The sequence below is a fragment of the Bufo gargarizans genome, chromosome 6 (genome assembly GCF_014858855.1).
Source record: "Bufo gargarizans isolate SCDJY-AF-19 chromosome 6, ASM1485885v1, whole genome shotgun sequence".
NCBI lineage: Eukaryota > Metazoa > Chordata > Amphibia > Anura > Bufonidae > Bufo > Bufo gargarizans.
The window spans coordinates 116938932-116957213 of record NC_058085.1 but is presented as its reverse complement, the minus strand read 5'-3'; positions in this window follow the sequence as shown (position 1 = coordinate 116957213).

Here is an 18282-nt window from a genome sequence, read left to right as displayed (position 1 = left end):
CAACCTGGACCGAAAACAAATTTCAAAATATGAAATTAGCTCATCCCTAGTTGAGACTTTTTTCCAGTCATTTATGCATTTTTTTCACGCGCAAACTAATGAGACAAGTCTTAGTGAATATGAACCTGTGATACAAGAAAACAACCACTAGAGGTCAGACTTAAATCAAATGCAGTTAAAGGGTTTATCAGATTTCAGAAACAACCCCCCCCCCCCATGTGCCGGGCCCCTCACAGGTAATATACTTACTCCGCTCCCTGCGGCGCTCCTGGTCCCCGCACCGCCCCTGCTTCTCCCTGCACACCGTTAAAAACATCCAGTGTCGGGGAAGGGAGGGGGTGGAGCGGCCAATGGCAGGCAGGGACGGGGACGAGCCTCCCTAGCATTGCGGTTGACGCTAGGGAGGCTCATCCCTGTCCCTGCCTGCCATTGGTTGCCCCCCCCCCCCCCGACACCGGATGTTTTTATCCGTCATCTGTATTTTTTGCAGACTGCAAAATACATACGGTCGTGTGCATGAGCCCTAAAATCTAATTGACCCTTTAGGCACGTTTAATGCTCACACCCCCTATTAGTTCAGCTAAGGCCTCTTGCACATGAACGCAATGCACGGGCACTGACCGTGGGCCAGCCGAATGCGGATCGTGACCCCATTCACTTGAATGGGGTCCGCAATCCAGCCGTTCCGCAAAAAGATAGGACAAGTTCTATCTTTTTGCGGAACGGAAGCACAGAATGGAACCCCACGAAAGCACTCCGTAGTGCTTCCGTTCCATGGTTCCATTCTGCACCGCATCTCCGGATTTGCGGACAAATTCAAGTGAATAGTTCCGCATCTGTGATGCAGAATGCACACGGCCGGTGTCCCCGTTTATTGCGGACCCGCCGTATGCAGGCCGCAATACGGCCACGGGGGACATACGGCCGCGTGCTAGAGGCCTAAGGCTGCCTATTGACTTGAGCGCACTTGGTTTTAATGTGATTGTCATGGTTTTGTGACATGATTATTGACCATGCAGTTTATACAAGTGAAACAGATTTATGTTAAGTTTCTAACCTGCAAATCATGTTTGGTACCCAAACCCGAACTTCTTCACAGAAGTTCGGGCTTGGGATTGATGTTCTGAAGATTGTATTATTTTCCCTTATAACATGGTTATAAGGGAAAATAATAGCATTCTAAATACAGAATGCATAGTATAATAGTGCTGGAGGGGTTAAAAAATAAATTAAAAAAATTAACTCACCTTCTCCTCTTGATCGCGTAGTTCCCGGTCTCTTCTTTACTTAATGATGAGCTGTGGGCTAAATGACCTGTGGTGACGTCAGATCACATGCTCCAATCACATGGTCCATCACCATGGTGATGGAGCATGTGATCTGACGTCACCACAGGTCCTTTAGCCCACAGCTCATCATTAAAGAAGTAAAGAGACTGGGAACTACGCGATCAAGAGGAGAAGGGGAGTAAATTTTTTTATTTTTTTTAACCCCTCCAGCACTATTATACTATGCATTCTGTATTCAGAATGCTATTATTTTCCCTTATAACCATGTTATAAGGGAAAATAATACAGTGAATAGACTGTCACCTAGCAACCATGTGTGAAAATCGCACCGCATCCGCACTTGCTTGCGGATGCTTGCGATTTTCATGCAACCCCATTCATTTCTATGGGGCCTGCGTTATGTGAAAAACTGAGAATATAGAACATGCTGCGATTTTCACTCAACGCATAAGTGATGCGTGAAAATCACCGCTAATGTGAATAGCCCCATAGAAATGAATGGGTCCGGATTCAGTGCGGGTGCAATGCGTTCAACTCACGCATCACACCCGCGCGGAATACTCGCCCGTGTGAAAGGGGCCTAAGTGAGAGGGCCTGCAAGTAAAACAGACAGGACACGGACATCATCTGTGAGTGGTCCACATTAAAATGTGTTCACAGGCTGGATGTGTTAACATCACCTCTCTGAATGAGCACTAACTCTTGCTAGGTGTATGTTCGCCTTCACTATGTGGCCGCTGTGGGGTTTTTTCTTTTTAGTTAAACTGAGGAGTTTTACCACTTTAGTGAAATCCTCTGTGCCAGTTGGCAATATACATATGGGTCATATACTGGCTTCACTTTTCTCCTTATATGACTGTTCTGATGCCTCCTTATCACATATTTTTGTAAACTGCAGCACCAAGTCAGGGGATTTAACTAGGGATGAGTGAATTTCATATTTTGAAGTTCGTGTGGTATTTACTGAATTGCGTTATGTAGAGGACTCCAGCATAACGTAAACCGGATAAATCCATTAGATTCATCAGGCCATAGATTTCTATTAGGCTCCATTCATACGTCCGTAGCGTGTTTTGCGGATCCAGGCATCCGCAAAACACGGACACTGGCAATGTGCGTTCTGCATTTTGCGGACCGCACATCGCCGGCACTAATAGAATAGGACATGTTCTATTTTTTTAGGGGACAGAATTGCGGACACGGAAGTGCGGGTCGGCAACTCCGTATCCGGGAAGCACATCGTGCGGCCCCATAGAAATGAATGGGTCCGCAATTCAGTTCTGCAAAATGTGGAACGAAATTGCGGACGTGTGAATGGGGCCTTAGGATGGAATGAATAACGGAATGCCTCTGAAAGCATTCCGTTATGCATTCTGTCATGGAATTGCGTTATGGTCCGTGGTAACGTAATCCATAACGCAATTCTGTAAATATCACAACACGAACCCGCACACGAAATTCAAAATATGAAATTCGCTCGTCGCTTCCTGTAGAGATTACTGTTACATTAGCTGTAGGTAAGCATTCTGAGGGTTAACTCTCCTGACTTGTAGCTACAATAAACAAAAGTTAGTGATAAGGAGACATGAGAAGCAGTATAAAGTGAAAGAATCAACATAAATCATTAGTTTTGACTGTAAAGTGCCGCCCCTTCCTTTCTGACACCCTAGGCATGTGCCGCAAAGTGCCTTGTTGTAACTACAGCCCTGTATATTAAGGCTATGTCCACTCTTGACTGATTAGCTGGGGGGATTCACATTGCTGATTTTTGTGTAGCAAACTTGCAGTGTTGTACAGTACCAGCAAAGTTATGAGATTTTAAAGGGGTTTTTCCGCCCTGGTGACCTTTTCTACAGACCTCCCAGTACCTGCAGATCCCTGTGTTAACATCAGGTTAGATAGATCGCGTGACCACAGCAACCAATGACTGACCAAAAAAATAAAAAACTTGAACATATCTTTTTTTGTAGTTTTATTTGTGTATGGAGCTGTGTGAGGGCTCATTTTTTGTGGGGCAATCTGTGCTTTTCATTGATACCATTCTGGGGTGTGTACAACTTTTTGATCACTTTTTATTTATTTTTTTGTGGGAGGAGTGACCGGCGAATCTGCCATTATAATACTTTTTTCATTTCACCTTTTTCAGCATGGGATAAATATTCTTATGTGTACCGTATTTATTTATTTATTTTTCATTTTGGGGAAAAGGGGGTGATTAGAATTTTTATATTTTTATATTTTATTTTTTATTTTTAACCCCTTCGCTACCAGCGCAGTACATGTATGGCACTGGTAGGGTCTTCAAACATGGCACCCGCACGCGCGTCCGGTCTGCGCCATAGCCAACGGGTCTCTGCTGTTTCAAATAGCAGAGGCCCTCGACTAATGTCTGTGGCCGGCAATAATGCCGATTAGAGCCTTTAGATGTCGTGTTCAAGTGTGATCGGGGTTGCCAGTCATTATTTCTAATAGGCTGGGTCTCTCTGAAGAGACCCAGCGTATTAGAGCTGCATATGTTGGCCATCAGGTGGCAGGCCAACATAGGAGATCAGCAATTAGAGAAAACTGTACTCCTTATGGGAGTATAGTAATATTCTCAAAAAACAAAGTAGTGGACATTGTAGCCTTCTAGAGGGGCTACAAAAAAATAAAAATTTAAATCACCCCCCTTTCCTTAGAATAAAAAAATAAATACATAAATAATAAAAAATATAAACATCATGGGCATCACAACATCTGAAAACACCCGTACTATTAAAATATAAAAATATTTTTCCAATACAGTAAATGTCGTAACAGAATGTATCAAAATGGCTGATTCGCCATTTTTCATCGCTTCTCATACCTCAATTTTTTTTTATAAAATGTGATAAAAAAGACACACACACTCCAAAATGGTATCAATAAAAACTACATCCTTAAAAAATCATCGCAAAAAATTAGCCCCCACACAGCTTGGTAGACATAACTATAAAAAACTTATGGGGGTCAGAATATGGTTTTAATTAAAAAAAATGCAGTATTTAAACATATAAAACCTGTATATTTGTGGTATCGCTGTAATCGTACTGACCGAGAGAATGAAGGGAAGAGGTCAGTTTTTCTGCATAGGGAACGTCGTAGGGACAAAACCCATAAAAATGTGGAGGAATTGCGTTTTTTTCCCGTTTCCCACTACATTGTATACCACATTTAGGCCTCTTTCACACGAGCGTGTCCGGATAAGGTCCGGATGCGTTGTGGCAAACCCGCGCGAGTAGGTACGCAATTTTTGACTACGATTTCGTTCCGTTGTTCAGTTTTTATCGCGCGGGTGCAATGTGTTTTGCACGCGCGTGATAAAAAAACTGAATGTGGTACCCAGAACGGAACTTCTTCACAGAAGTTCAGGTTTGGGTTCAATGTTGTGTAGATTGTATTATTTTCCCTTATAACATGGTTATAAGGGAAAATAATAGCATTCTGAATACAGCATGCTAAGTAAAATAGCGCTGGAGTGGTAAAGAAATAAAAATAAAATAAAAATTAACTCACCATAATCAACTTGTTCGCGCAGCCGGCATCTCTTCTGTATTCACCTGTGAGGAATAGGACCTTTGATGGTGGATCATGTGATGGACCATGTGATGAGCGTAGTGACATCATCAAAGGTCCTATTCCTCACAGAGTGGATTAAGGTGAGTTAAATTATTATTTTTTAACCCCTCCATCCCTAATTTACTTAGCATTCTGTATTCAGAATGCTATTATTTTCCCTTATAACCATGTTATAAGGGAAAATAATAATGATCGGGTCCCCATCCCGATCGTCTCCAAGCAACCGTGCGTGAAAATCGCACCGCATCTGTGCTTGCTTGCGGATGCTTGCGATTTTCACGCAGCCCCATTCATTTCTATGGGCCTGCGTTGCGTGAAAAACACACAAAATAGAGCTTGCTGCGATTTTCACGCAACGCACAAGTGATGAGTGAAAATCACCGCTCATGTGCACAGCCCTATAGAAATGAATGGGTCCGGATTCAGTGCGGGTGCAATGCGTTCACCTCACGCATTGCACCCGCGCGGAAAACCCGCCCGTGTGAAAGGGGCCTTATGGTGGCATTAAATGGTGGCAACTTGTCCTGCAAAAAACAAGTCCTAATATGGATATGTGAACAGAAAAATAAAGTTATGGCTCTAGGAAGACACGGAAGAAAAATGAAAACTCAAAAACGGGAGAAAAAAAACCTCTGGTATCCTAAGGGTTAAAAACATTTTTTACAGTTACGATAGGGAACTATAACAAGCAATTATTGGATTGCTATTCTCATAGACTTCAATGCATTAGCATTGGAGTCTATGAGAAATTTACTATGTTTCTATAGGGCCCTGCTACAGGCTTTTTTATTACTAACAGTATTTTAGGGGATATTATTTCTCGGGACACTATACAGGCATTATTACTGGGAGCATAATGGAGGGGACATTATTATTGCTGGAGGTACTGTATGGGCATTATTAGTACTAGTGGCACTATGGTGTATTGGGGCATTGGGGAGCACAGCGGGGGCAGTAATGGGGGTAGCAGCAGGATAATACAGTTGAGGCACAGGGGGGAGTTTGTGCTGAGAAGATGGAGAGGATGATTGAAAAATGAGGCCTCAAACGTCTGTGTGGCAAACTCTGCAGAGAGATGTGGCTGAAAGAATTTGTTGTCGTGGTCTGGGCTGAACATAGAAGATGAAGAAAGAGAATGTCTGCATCAGAGGAAATGTCACTGAAAAAACTATCATGGTGGTCTGGTTTGAATGGAGAAGATGAGGAAAGAGAACATCTACATCAAAGGAGACATCACTGTATGTAAGAGGTATGTGGTGCTGTATTACCCTGTATGACCAGGCATCATGCTGAAAGTAGCGCTAGCTGTGCTGTGGTCGGCATCTCACCTCCTCAGCCCCCTCCTCCATATTTTAATTAGAAACAACTGAAGGTGGAAAACAGAACATGACAGCTGGCACTGACCACCACAAAGGGGCAGCTTCTGAGGAGGTATTTTGCTCTACACTCAGGGGAGCACCACCAATGAGGCCAGGTGAGGCGATCTCCTCAGGCAGCACCAGGTAGGGGCCATGGGCTGAAGGGAAGTGGTTAGGTTAAGAAATTGGCATTGGGGAAGGAGGGGCACCATTTCGGTTTTCACCTCAGGCAGCAGAAAGGCTAGGTGCACCCCTGCCTGCACTTTGTTATTTGGTTCTGCAGCAGAACCAAATACCACAGTGCAGCACAATATACTGGCCCAGCAGAACCAAATACAGTGCAGCACAATGTACTGCCCCTTCATAACCAAATACCACAGTGTAGTGCAATATAATGGCCCAGCAGAACTAAATACCACAGTGCAGCACAATATAGTGACCCAGCAGAACCTAATACCACAGTGTAGCACGATATACTGCCATAGCAGAACCAAATTCCACAGTGTAGCACAATATACTGCCATAGCAGAACCAAATATCACAGTGCAGCACAATATACTGGCCCAGCAGAACCAAATATCACAGTGCAGCACAATATACTGGCCCAGCAGAACTAAACACCACAGTGCAGCACAATATACTGCCCCAGAAGACCAAATACCACAGTGCAGCACAATATACTGCCCCAGCAGAACCAAATACCACAGTGCATCCCAATATACTGCCCCAGAAGAACCAAATACCACAGTGCAGCACAATATACTGCCCCAGCAGAACCAAATATCACAGCGCAGCACAATATACTGCCCCAGAAGAACCAAATATCACAATGCAGCACAATATACTGCCCCAGAAGAACCAAATACCACAGTGCAGCACAATATACTGCCCCAGCAGAACCAAATACCACAGTGCAGCACAATATACTGCCCCAGCAGAACCAAATATCACAGTGCAGCACAATATACTGCCCCAGTAGAACCAAATATCACAGTGCGGCACAATATACTGCCCCAGCAGAACCAAATACCACAGTGCGGTACAATATACTGCCCCAGAAGAACCAAATATCACAATGCAGCACAATATACTGCCCCAACAGAACCAAATATCACAATGCAGCACAATATACTGCCCCAGAAGAACCAAATACCACAGTGCAGCACAATATACTGCCCCAGCAGAACCAAATATCACAGCGCAGCACAATATACTGCCCCAGAAGAACCAAATATCACAATGCAGCACAATATACTGCCCCAGAAGAACCAAATACCACAGTGCAGCACAATATACTGCCCCAGCAGAACCAAATACCACAGTGCAGCACAATATACTGCCCCAGCAGAACCAAATATCACAGTGCAGCACAATATACTGCCCCAGAAGAACCAAATATCACAATGCAGCACAATATACTTGTAACGGACCGTTTCAGCAGACAAGGGGTTAAAATCCGTTTAGGCGATATGCCCCTTTCTGAGAGACAGGCACAGCTACTGCAGAACACCAAACTCCCGAACTGGATACAAAATAGCACTCCAAACTGGAACCTCGCAAATAGCTGCTGGCAGACGAACAGGAAAAGCATACAATCCGCTTACACTCCTGGCAATCAGTCTCCAACAGCATACAGGGAATCCCCTCAATAACGAGACAAGGCTCCGTGTTGAGGGTCAAGCAGTAGTCTGACGTGCTGGCACACTCAGCCTGGTTTTTATTACAGTTGTTGCAAATACAGGTCCGCCCACAGGGTTTTGAAATACAACCAATCAGTAATTCACAACACACACAATGTAAATACAGCAACCAATCGTTCACGCCCCCAGAGGACCAGAAGGGAGACTGCGACACAGGACAGATACAACATATCCCCACAATGCATCATGGTTTCCTCCTCTCTGCCTGGGAGACAACCGAGGGCAATCCAATTATCTCTCAGGACAAAGGGGAGATCGCCAATACACATGTGGAGACAACAGGACAGACATCACCATTCAAACACACAATGGGACAATGGGGCAATATAACCACACCCAGCATATTCTTCCCAAGCTGACAAGTTACACTTATTATAAATTGTTACAACTTTGTGAGGTTACATTGTCCATACATATAACTTACATCAATTTAAACAGTATAACTTGGGGACAAACCTATCCAAAATTCACTTGAATAGGTTCAGGGGTTTAAAAGTTAGTATGGGCCATAATCCTGAGGCAAGAGGCTTTTAAACAGCCCCCTCCAAAACACCGTGGCGAGGTTGGTTTCGCCACACATCTCCCCCCCCCCCCCAGGGAAAACTAACCAGATACCTGACCTCACGCCGGTCGGTACCTGAGTTAGTCTGGCAGCCCACCCACAACCCAATACTGGACCTGTTGAATTTAGTAGGCTGTCTCTGTCCAGTGAATCCACCATGGTTATATTGGTAGCTGGTACTCCCGGTCTCTGAGTTGCTCCCTGGCTTGGAGTGGAGGTTGCTTTGTGGGCAGGGATCAGCGGGACTCTGCCCTGGTGCCAGCACTACCATGGAAGAAGCCTGGTTGGAGTCTGGTCGTTGGAGGGGGAAACCGACTGTCTCCCCTTTGGCTAAACAGCCCTGTTGCTGGGGGACAGGAGCAACTGTCCCTACCCCCTGTGCTGTAAGTGCAGAGACCACGGTCCCATCTGCACTGTTGTGGGGCTTACTGTCTCCCCCTGGTGCGTTAAGCTGCCGCTGGGGAGAGGGGGTAACGAGCTCCTCTCCCATACATACTTCCAGCCGCTGGGGAGGGCGACCGACCGCCTCCGCTCCCAATACAGTATCCTGCTGCTGGGGAAAGGAGACTGGGCTCTCTATTCCCTGTAGGACACTCTGCCGCTGGGGGACAGGACCGACTGTCTCTGCCCCCTGTAACTCCGCCTGCCGCTGGGGAATGGAGACTGGGCTCCCAATTCCCTGTACATCACACGGCCGCTGGGGAATGGAGACTGGGCTCCCAATTCCCAAAAAATCATGCTGCTGCTGGGGGGCAGGAACAACTACCTCTGCCCCCTGTAACTCAGCCTGCCGCTGGGGAATGGAGACTAGGCTCCCAATTCCCTGCAGGACCGGTGGAGAGACCTCGGTCCCATCTGCACAGTTGTGGGGCTTACTGTCTCCCCCTGGTGCGTTAAGCTGCCGCTGGGGAATGGAGACTAGGCTCCCAGTTCCCAACAAATCATGCTGCTGATGGGGGGCAGGAACAACTACCTCTGCCCCCTGTAACTCAGCCTGCCGCTGGGGAGGGAGGACGTTGCTCTCCTCTCCCTGCATTTCACACTGCCTTCCCGGCATATCACTCTGCTGCTGGGGGGCAGGAACAACTACCTCTGCCCCCTGTAACTCAGCCTGCCGCTGGGGAGGGAGGCCGCTGCTCTCCTCTCCCTGCACTTCACACTGCCGCTGGGGAATGGAGACTGGGCTCCAACTGTCCCGCAACTGTAACTTCCGATGGAGGTCCACCCAACGTGGCAGCTGACCGTCACCTTCTGCCCGGTATAGTAGGGTCTTGAACACTAGACTCCTCACGAACTTCACATATTTCTCAGCTGGATTGGGTCCGAAGAAGTTCAGGCGCAACCACATCATACGGTCAAATTCCTCCACAGAGTATCTGTACTCCACTGCTGGTTCCATCCTGGTGCTTTTAGGGTCGCTGTACTGAGACATGCGTTGCCCTTAAGTTGTAAAATCCAAAGAAATGGTGTCTCCTGTAGCTGACCTTCTGGCTGTAGGAACGATCCCGCTGCTGCCACCAATGTAACGGACCGTTTCAGCAGACAAGGGGTTAAAATCCGTTTAGGCGATATGCCCCTTTCTGAGAGACAGGCACAGCTACTGCAGAACACCAACCTCCCGAACTGGATACAAAATAGCACTCCAAACTGGAACCTCGCGAATAGCTGTCAGCAGACGAACAGGAAAAGCATACAGTCAGCTTACACTCCTGGCAATCAGTCTCCAACAGCATACAAGGAATCCCCCCAATGACGAGACAAGGCTCCGTGTTCAGGGTCAAGCAGTGGTCTGACGTGCTGGCACACTCAGCCTGGTTTTTATTACAGTTGTTGCAAATACAGGTCCGCCCACAGGGTTTTGAAATACAACCAATCAGTAATTCACAACACACACAATGTAAATACAGCAACCAATCGTTCACGCCCCCAGAGGACCAGAAGGGAGACTGCGACACAGGACAGATACAACATATCCCCACAATGCATCATGGTTTCCTCCTCTCTGCCTGGGAGACAACCGAGGGCAATCCAATTATCTCTCAGGACAAAGGGGAGATCGCCAATACACATGTGGAGACAACAGGACAGACATCACCATTCAAAACACACAATGGGACAATGGGACAATAGAACCACACCCAGCATATTCCTCCCAAGCTGACAAGTTACACTTATTATAAATTGTTACAACTTTGTGAGGTTACATTGTCCATACATATAACTTACATCAATTTAAACAGTATAACTTGGGGACAAACCTATCCAAAATTCACTTGAATAGGTTCAGGGGTTTAAAAGTTAGTATGGGCCATAATCCTGAGGCAAGAGGCTTTTAAACAGCCCCCTCCAAAACACCGTGGCGAGGTTGGTTTCGCCACAGTGCAGCACAATATACTGCCCCAGAAGAACCAAATGCCACAGTGCAGCACAATATACTGACACTCTGTGATATTGCTGGCCCCATCTACTTATGTTAGCCCCACTTATTCAAGTTCACTCCACCCACTTGTGTGGGCCACTCCCCTGGCCCCTATAGGGAGTATTCAGACATGGTGCCTAGGGAGGCATCAGCTATAAATATGGCCCTGTCCTTGCCTCCATGTTCTGTACAACCTCCAAATTATGGGATAACAAAACAAAATCCACAGATGTGAATGGGATAGTCATAAGCAACTGATACTCTATGCATGTCCTTATTGGCAGCTGGTCCTATAGTGCTATTGAAAAGGGCACCCCTTATGGTCCCTTTGCATGGACCGATGATCTGACAGAATGTCGGGGACGAGTGTTTGTATAAATAATCTGCCTGTGTGAACGGTGCCAGTGATCACCCAGTGCCCGAGCTTGTTCATTATTCCAGTGCAACAGATCGAGCAGTCCGCACAACGATGCTATGCAGGAACAATGAATATCTATGAGGACCAGCGATCGCTGTATTGATCGCTTGAGGTGATTGCTACATGTAAATATCCGCTGATGATCGGGAGTGTTTGCTTCGTTTGCGATAATCTCAACTTGTAGGAGGACCATTGTCCCCACATGTAAAGCCCAATCTCCTCTCCCCACTGTGTTGTGCCAGGTTAGTAGTGCCTGGGCTGCTCATGGACAGCACAATGCTGATATGACGGTACTTTTGCAGCGGGCACATATTAGGAAACATTCTAAGTATGTATATTTGCTGTTGATATAACCCTCTGCCCACATGGCACTTCTGCCTCAGACTGTGTTTGGATTGATTTCTGAGGATATGTAAAAACGACACATTAATATAATGGTTAGATTCGCTCAGCTACTTGACAAATTGTCAGAGATTAAACATTTTCAGACAGCTGAAAGGAAATTCCCCTGACAGTATATTTAGAGATAAGTGCATAAGCCTTCATTCACTGAGATAGGAGCGTTTTACTATTCCTGGCACTCGCTGGAGTATAGGAGAAGGATATTCTTATCATAATATACTATCACAAAGGCTGTAGAGAAAAAACATAAAGGGGGCCATCTATCAAAGACCGTCATTTTACTCCAGTCTTTCATAGCCTCTGTGCTGCCATTTACGAGATGGGGTGCGCCTCCTTTTAAATTAGGTGCATCCTCTGGCAGTCCATGTGCCTAGTTTGAAATCGATTTCAATCCAAGCCAAAGCCAAAAGCCCACCCCCCACCATGCCCCAGTAGCAGGGACAGTTTAAAAACGTCCATGCGACAAATTATTGTTGCACGGGCATTCAGAAAGTCACACCAAAAACTGCCATAGAGATATTAGTAAATGACCCCCAAAGTGTAAGCTCTGGGTGCAGCATCAGCTGAGCTTAATTCATTAATACATGAATTAGATTATTTCATAATCTTTGTTATCCCTATAAGGCCTCGTTCACATTTCTGTGTCTGTTTCACGTCCGTGAAATAATCCGTCCGTGTAACATGCTTGGTCCGTGTGTCTGTTTTTTCCCCCCAGTGTGTCCTCCGTATTCCACAGATGCTGCTCTGCTGAAAAATTAATTTCCAAAGCATCTCCTAGTGGTCATTGAATTTTCACGGACGCAAAGACCTGAATGGGCGTGTTTGGCCTGCATCACAGACCAAAGTAGGGCATGTCTTCGTGATTTTTTTCACCCACGGTCAGTAAAAAAATACTGATGCGTGAACAGACAAATCAAAATAAATGGATACGTGTGCTGTCTGTGCAAAATGCAGACAGCAAACGTCACTGAAGAATGGAAATGTGAACGAGGCCTTAGGCCCCTTTCACACGAGAGAGTTTTCCGCGCGGGTGCAATGCGTGACGTGAACGCATTGCACCCGCACTGAATCCGGGCCCATTCATTTCTATGGGGCTGTGCGCATGAGCGGTGATTTTCACGCATCACTTGTGCGTTGCGTGAAAATCGCAGCATGTTCTATATTCAGCGTTTTTCACGCAACCCAGGCCCTATAGAAGTGAATGGGGCTGCGTGAAAATCGCAAGCATCCGCAAGCAAGTGCGGATGCGGTGCGATTTTCACGCACGGTTGCTAGTTGACGATAGGGATGGGGACCCGATCATTATTATTTTCCCTTATAACATGGTTATAAGGGGAAATAATAGCATTCTTAATACAGAATGCATAGTACAATAGGGCTGGAGGGGTTAAAAAAATATAAAAAAATAATATAACTCACCTTAATCCACTTGATTGCGCAGCCAGGCTTCTCTTCTGTCTTCTTCTTTGCTGTGCACAGGAAAAGGACCTTTGATGACGTCACTGCGCTTATCACATGGTCCGTCACATGATCAATCACCATGATAAAAGATTATGTGATGGACCATGTGATGAGCGCAGTGATGTAATCAAAGGTCCTATTCCTCAAAGAAGAAGACAGAAGAGATGCCGGCTGCGCGATCAAGTGGATTAAGGTGAGTTAAATTATTTTTTATTTTTTTTAACCCCTCCAGCCCCATTGTACTTAGCATTCTATAATAAGAATGCTATTATTTTCCCTTATAACCATGTTATAAGGGAAAATAATAAAATCTACACAACACCTAACCCAAACCCGAACTTCTGTGAACAAGTCCGGGTCTGGGTACCAAACATGCCGATTTTTCTCACATGCGTGCAAAACGCATTACAATGTTTTGCACCCGTGCGGAAAAAACACAAACATGGAACGCAATCGCAGTCAAAACTGACTTGTTTTAGTGTCAAAATCGCACCAATTTTTCTGAACGCATCCGGCCCCAATGCACAGCGCCAGTGTGAAAGGGGCCTTAGGGTGCTTTCACACATAGCATTTCTTATGTTATTTATTTGTGGTGTTTTCTTCTACACTTTTTTGTATTTAAATTAGGGATGAAACTTCGTTAGAATAGGGACAACGGAGCGGGGCGCAGACGTAGCGCAGTGAAAACTGACTGAGGGGGGAAGCTGAAGACCAGGATGGGGTTAATCTAGTAGGTGGGTGGAGTGATGCTGGGGACGTACAGGGGGGGCGGTGCTGCATTTTCGCGGGCCATTTATATGCATGGTGGTGAAGGGGGCGGCACCAGAGGCCATCATAGTTCCGGAGAAGTTGGGAGCAGTTGCGGTTGTGTTGGTAGCGGTGGGCGTAGTGTTGAGGCATGTCGGCGCTTGAGGAATTGTTGGCGGCGGTGCGGGCAGCGGCGGAGCAGCATGGCTCCGACTGGCTCGTGAGTAGTCTGCAAGCGGCGGTGGGGGCCCCGGTTGTTCCTCCGGTGGCGGTGGCTGGCAGAGTGAGGGCGAGGAGATCTGTCCCTCCGGAGCGCTTGAGTCCGGAGGTGACTCCCCGGTCGAGGCGCCGGCTTGGGAGCCCCACAGTTAACCCTTCCTTTGCCCCGGGTGGCGCGGCTGATGGTCCGGTGTGCCGGCGCAGCGGTCGGAGTTCGGTGCGGCGTTGCGCAGATGCGTCGGAGGTGCAGAGGGGACGAGGTAGGGAGGTGGCGCGGTCGGCCAGGAGTGCGCGGCGCGATGCGGTGGAGCGGGGTGAGGCGCGGGCGGGCGGACAGGGCCTTGGGTCTCGAGTGGCTGGCGGTGTCGGTGGCATCTGCAGTGCGGTCTCACTTACCCTGGGTGAGGATCGGGCGGCGGCGGCTGAGCGCAGGAGGTGTGCTGAGGCAGCGCAGAGTCCGGAGTTGGAGGCGGCTCGGTCAGCGGGCGTTGGTGCGGCGGCGGGAGACTCGGCTGGGAGTAGGAGGGCGGCCCAGCGGTCCCGGTCTGCTGGCCAGCGGCGGGGGTCAGGTGCGCAGCTGCGTGATGGATCTGGGATGTCGCCACCTGCTGGTGCCTTTGAGGTGCCGGGCAGAGAGGTTCAGCGGAGTGCGCTTGCTGGGGGAACTGGCTTGGCTCCGCCCTCAGTGCAGCTGGTGGACAGCAGGAATGTGCGCAGGTCTGATGCGGCTCATGGAGGGACTTCTGTGGAGCTGGTATTTGGTGGGACTGCAGCGGATGATGCCTATGGTTCACGGCCGCCAGGAGGTGGGTCTGTCGACAGGGATGATGCTACGGTGCAACCTCGCCAATGGGATGTTGGTGGGGGTTTCGTCGAGGGTCAAGCGCTGGAGGACGGTGAACTCAGCCAGGAGGCTTGGGAGGTCGGGGACCGGAGGGACGATGCTGTCGGCGCATGTCCTGCTACGTCCTGGGTCGGCGATGGAGTCTTCGCAGAGAGGTGCAATCGGTGCGGTCGGCGGCTGCTGGGGGAACGTCCCAGGGACGGCCAGGTGAGACGATGTCGGGTCCGGGCCCAGCTGGGGGGGTGGGGGGGGGGGTCAGGCGGGGGGTGACAGTTTAGCGCGAGATTTATTGGCGGGTATGTGGACTTTGTTATTGCGATGGAAGTCCAGGGCGGAGTCGTCTCCGGCCGCAGTTTGGGCTGCTGCGCCTGCGGTTGGGAACGCGGAGCGGTGTTGTGCGGCTGCTGTGGGGGGCCCTTCTGCAGTCGGGGGGGGGAGCGGCGGCGGTTGCAGTCGCTGGAGGTAGTGGGGGTCAGGGTGCTGGAGATGAGGTCAGGTTAGCGGACGCGGCCAAGGGTGAAGTCTATGTGTGCTTTGCAGGGCCGTTGGGGGCCCATTTGAAGGTGGAGGTCAGGGAGAAAATTTGGAAGGATGAGTATGTGGAGATTTTCTCGCTGCTTCCGTTGGATAAGTTTCAATTGGACAGGGTGAAACCGGACGAGATTAAGAAGGAGGAGGAGGAGAAGCGGAGGTACAGGTTGATCCCGCGTACTTTCCAAAATTGGCTGCAGGCGTTTGCTATTCTAGCCAGTGTAGTGGGCGAAAAGGCGCCGGAACACTGTTCGGCTCTGTTTTGCTACATGGATGCCATTGGGGAGGCGTATCGGACGTACGGTGGGGTGGCGTGGCTCAGGTATGATGAGCAGTTTCGCCAGAGGAAGGCGGTCAGGCCTAGTATTCGTTGGGACCACAAGGATATAGGTCTGTGGATGCGTTTGATGACGGCCCCAAAGGGTGTGAGTCAGCCCTTTCGTGGGGCGGCCGGGGGTCCCTCGGCGTCAGAGTCAGCTGGAGGGGTCCGAAAGGGTTGTTGTTGGCAGTTCAACGAGGGTCACTGTAAATACCTGTCCGATTGTCGCTTCAAGCATGAGTGCTCGGGCTGCGGAGGTGCCCATAGCTTTACGCGGTGTTTCAAGCGGGGACGGGGAAGGGGTTTTGAGGTTGCGCAGAAGAGGGGTGACCCCGGTGAGGGTGGACGTGATGGAGCCGTTTCTAGAGAGATATCCAAATAGGGAGGCGGCGGCTTTATTGCTGGCTGGGTTTAGGGACGGTTTTAGGATTCCGTGTTCGACGGTTGGAGCGGGTATAGCCGGGCGTAATTTGTCGTCAGCGTTGATGCGGCCGGAGGTGGTTTCGGAAAAGATTGCGAAGGAGGTGGCAGCTGGGAGGGTGGTAGGCCCATTTGGCGAGTGTCCGTTGCCGGATTTGCGGGTTTCTCCTTTGGGGTTGGTCCCGAAGAAGGAGCCTAACAAATTTCGGTTAATTCATAATTTGTCATACCCGGCGGGGTGTTCGGTCAACGACGGCATTGAGGATGAGTTATGCTCGGTTTCGTACACGTCCTTTGATGAGGCGGTGAAGTGGGTCCGTCTTTTTGGGCGGGGTGCGTTGTTAGCTAAGACGGACATTGAGGCTGCTTTTCGCTTGTTGCCGATTCATCCGGCTAGTTTTCGTTTGTTGGGTTTTAAGTGGGAGGGGCAGTTTTTTGTGGATTGTTGTTTGCCTATGGGATGTGCTATCTCGTGTTCACTGTTTGAGACGTTTAGTTCCTTTCTGGAATGGGTTGTGCGGCAGGAGGCGGGTTGGAGTTCTGTTTTGCATTACCTAGATGATTTTTTGTTTTTAGGGCCGGCTGGGTCCAGGGTGTGTTCTGTGTTGTTGCACACCATGGAGCGAGTGTCCGCTAGTTTTGGGGTGCCTTTGGCACGGGAGAAGACTGAGGGCCCGTCTACAACAATGCGGTTTTTAGGGATTGAGATCGATAGCGTAGCCATGGAGTGTCGGTTGCCTTTGGATAAGGTGGAGGATTTGCGTGGTGAGGTGGGTTGGTTGCGGATGGCGAAGAAGGTGCAGCTTAGACGGGTGCAGTCTGTTTTGGGGAAGTTAAATTTTGCCTGTAGGATTTTGCCTATGGGTAGGGTTTTCTGTAGACGTTTGGCTATGGCCACAGCGGGTGTGAAGGCCCCGTTTCATTTTGTGCGGTTGTCTGCGGAGGTGCGTGCGGATCTGGAAGTGTGGGAGCGTTTTTTGAGGGACTTTAACGGTCGGTCGGTATGGATGGAGGCGCTCGTTTGTAATGTGGATTTGGAGTTGTTTACGGATGCGTCTGGTTCCTGTGGTTACGGGGCTTTTTGTCAGGGTCAATGGAGCGCGGGTGCGTGGCCGTTGGAATGGAGGGTGGCTGGTTTGTTGGGGAATTTGGCCTTATTGGAGTTGTTCCCTATTGTTTTGGCGACTGAGTTGTGGGGGGATTTGTTGCGAAATAAGAGGGTGCGGTTTTGTTGTGACAATTTGGGGGTGGTGCAGGCGGTGAATAGTCAGTCAGCGAATTCTCCCCCGGTGGTGCGGTTGCTTCGTCACTTGGTTTTGAACGGTTTAAAGTTAAATGCGTGTTTTGTGGCGGTTCATGTACCTGGGGTTGATAATTCTATTGCTGATGCTCTTTCTCGTTTCCAGTGGGATCGTTTTCGCAGTTTGGTGCCGGGAGCAGAGGTGTCGGGTCTGCTGTGTCCTCAGTGGCTCTGGAGCGTGGCCTTGGGGTCTCGGTAGATCTGGTTCGGCGGTCCGTGAGTAGCGGTACGTGGTTGGCTTATTCTGCTGTGTGGTCGCACTGGGAGCGTTTGATTGAGCAGGTGGGGGGTTGTGAGGGGGTTGGAGATTTCCATTCTTTGCTGGTTTATTTCGTAGGTCAGTCGTTTAGCGATGGTTTGTCTTTTTCTGTTGCTACTAAGAGGGTTGCGGCGGTGGCTTTTTGGTTAGGCATGCGGGGGTTGGCGGATGTGTCTCTGAGTTTTTTGGTGAGGCAAGCCTTGAAGGGGTATCGTCGCAGTGTGGTGAGGAAGGATTCCCGGCGTCCGGTGTCTTTTCAGGTTCTGCAGTTGTTATGGGATAAGGTGGGGTGTGTGTGCGAGTCGGGGTATGAGGTGTGTTTATTTCGTGCAGCCTTTTCCTTGGCTTTCTTTGGGGCGTTCCGGGTTTCAGAGCTGGTGGCGGTCAGTCGGGTGCGTGGAGGTGGTTTATTACGGGAGGATGTGAGCTTTGGTGCG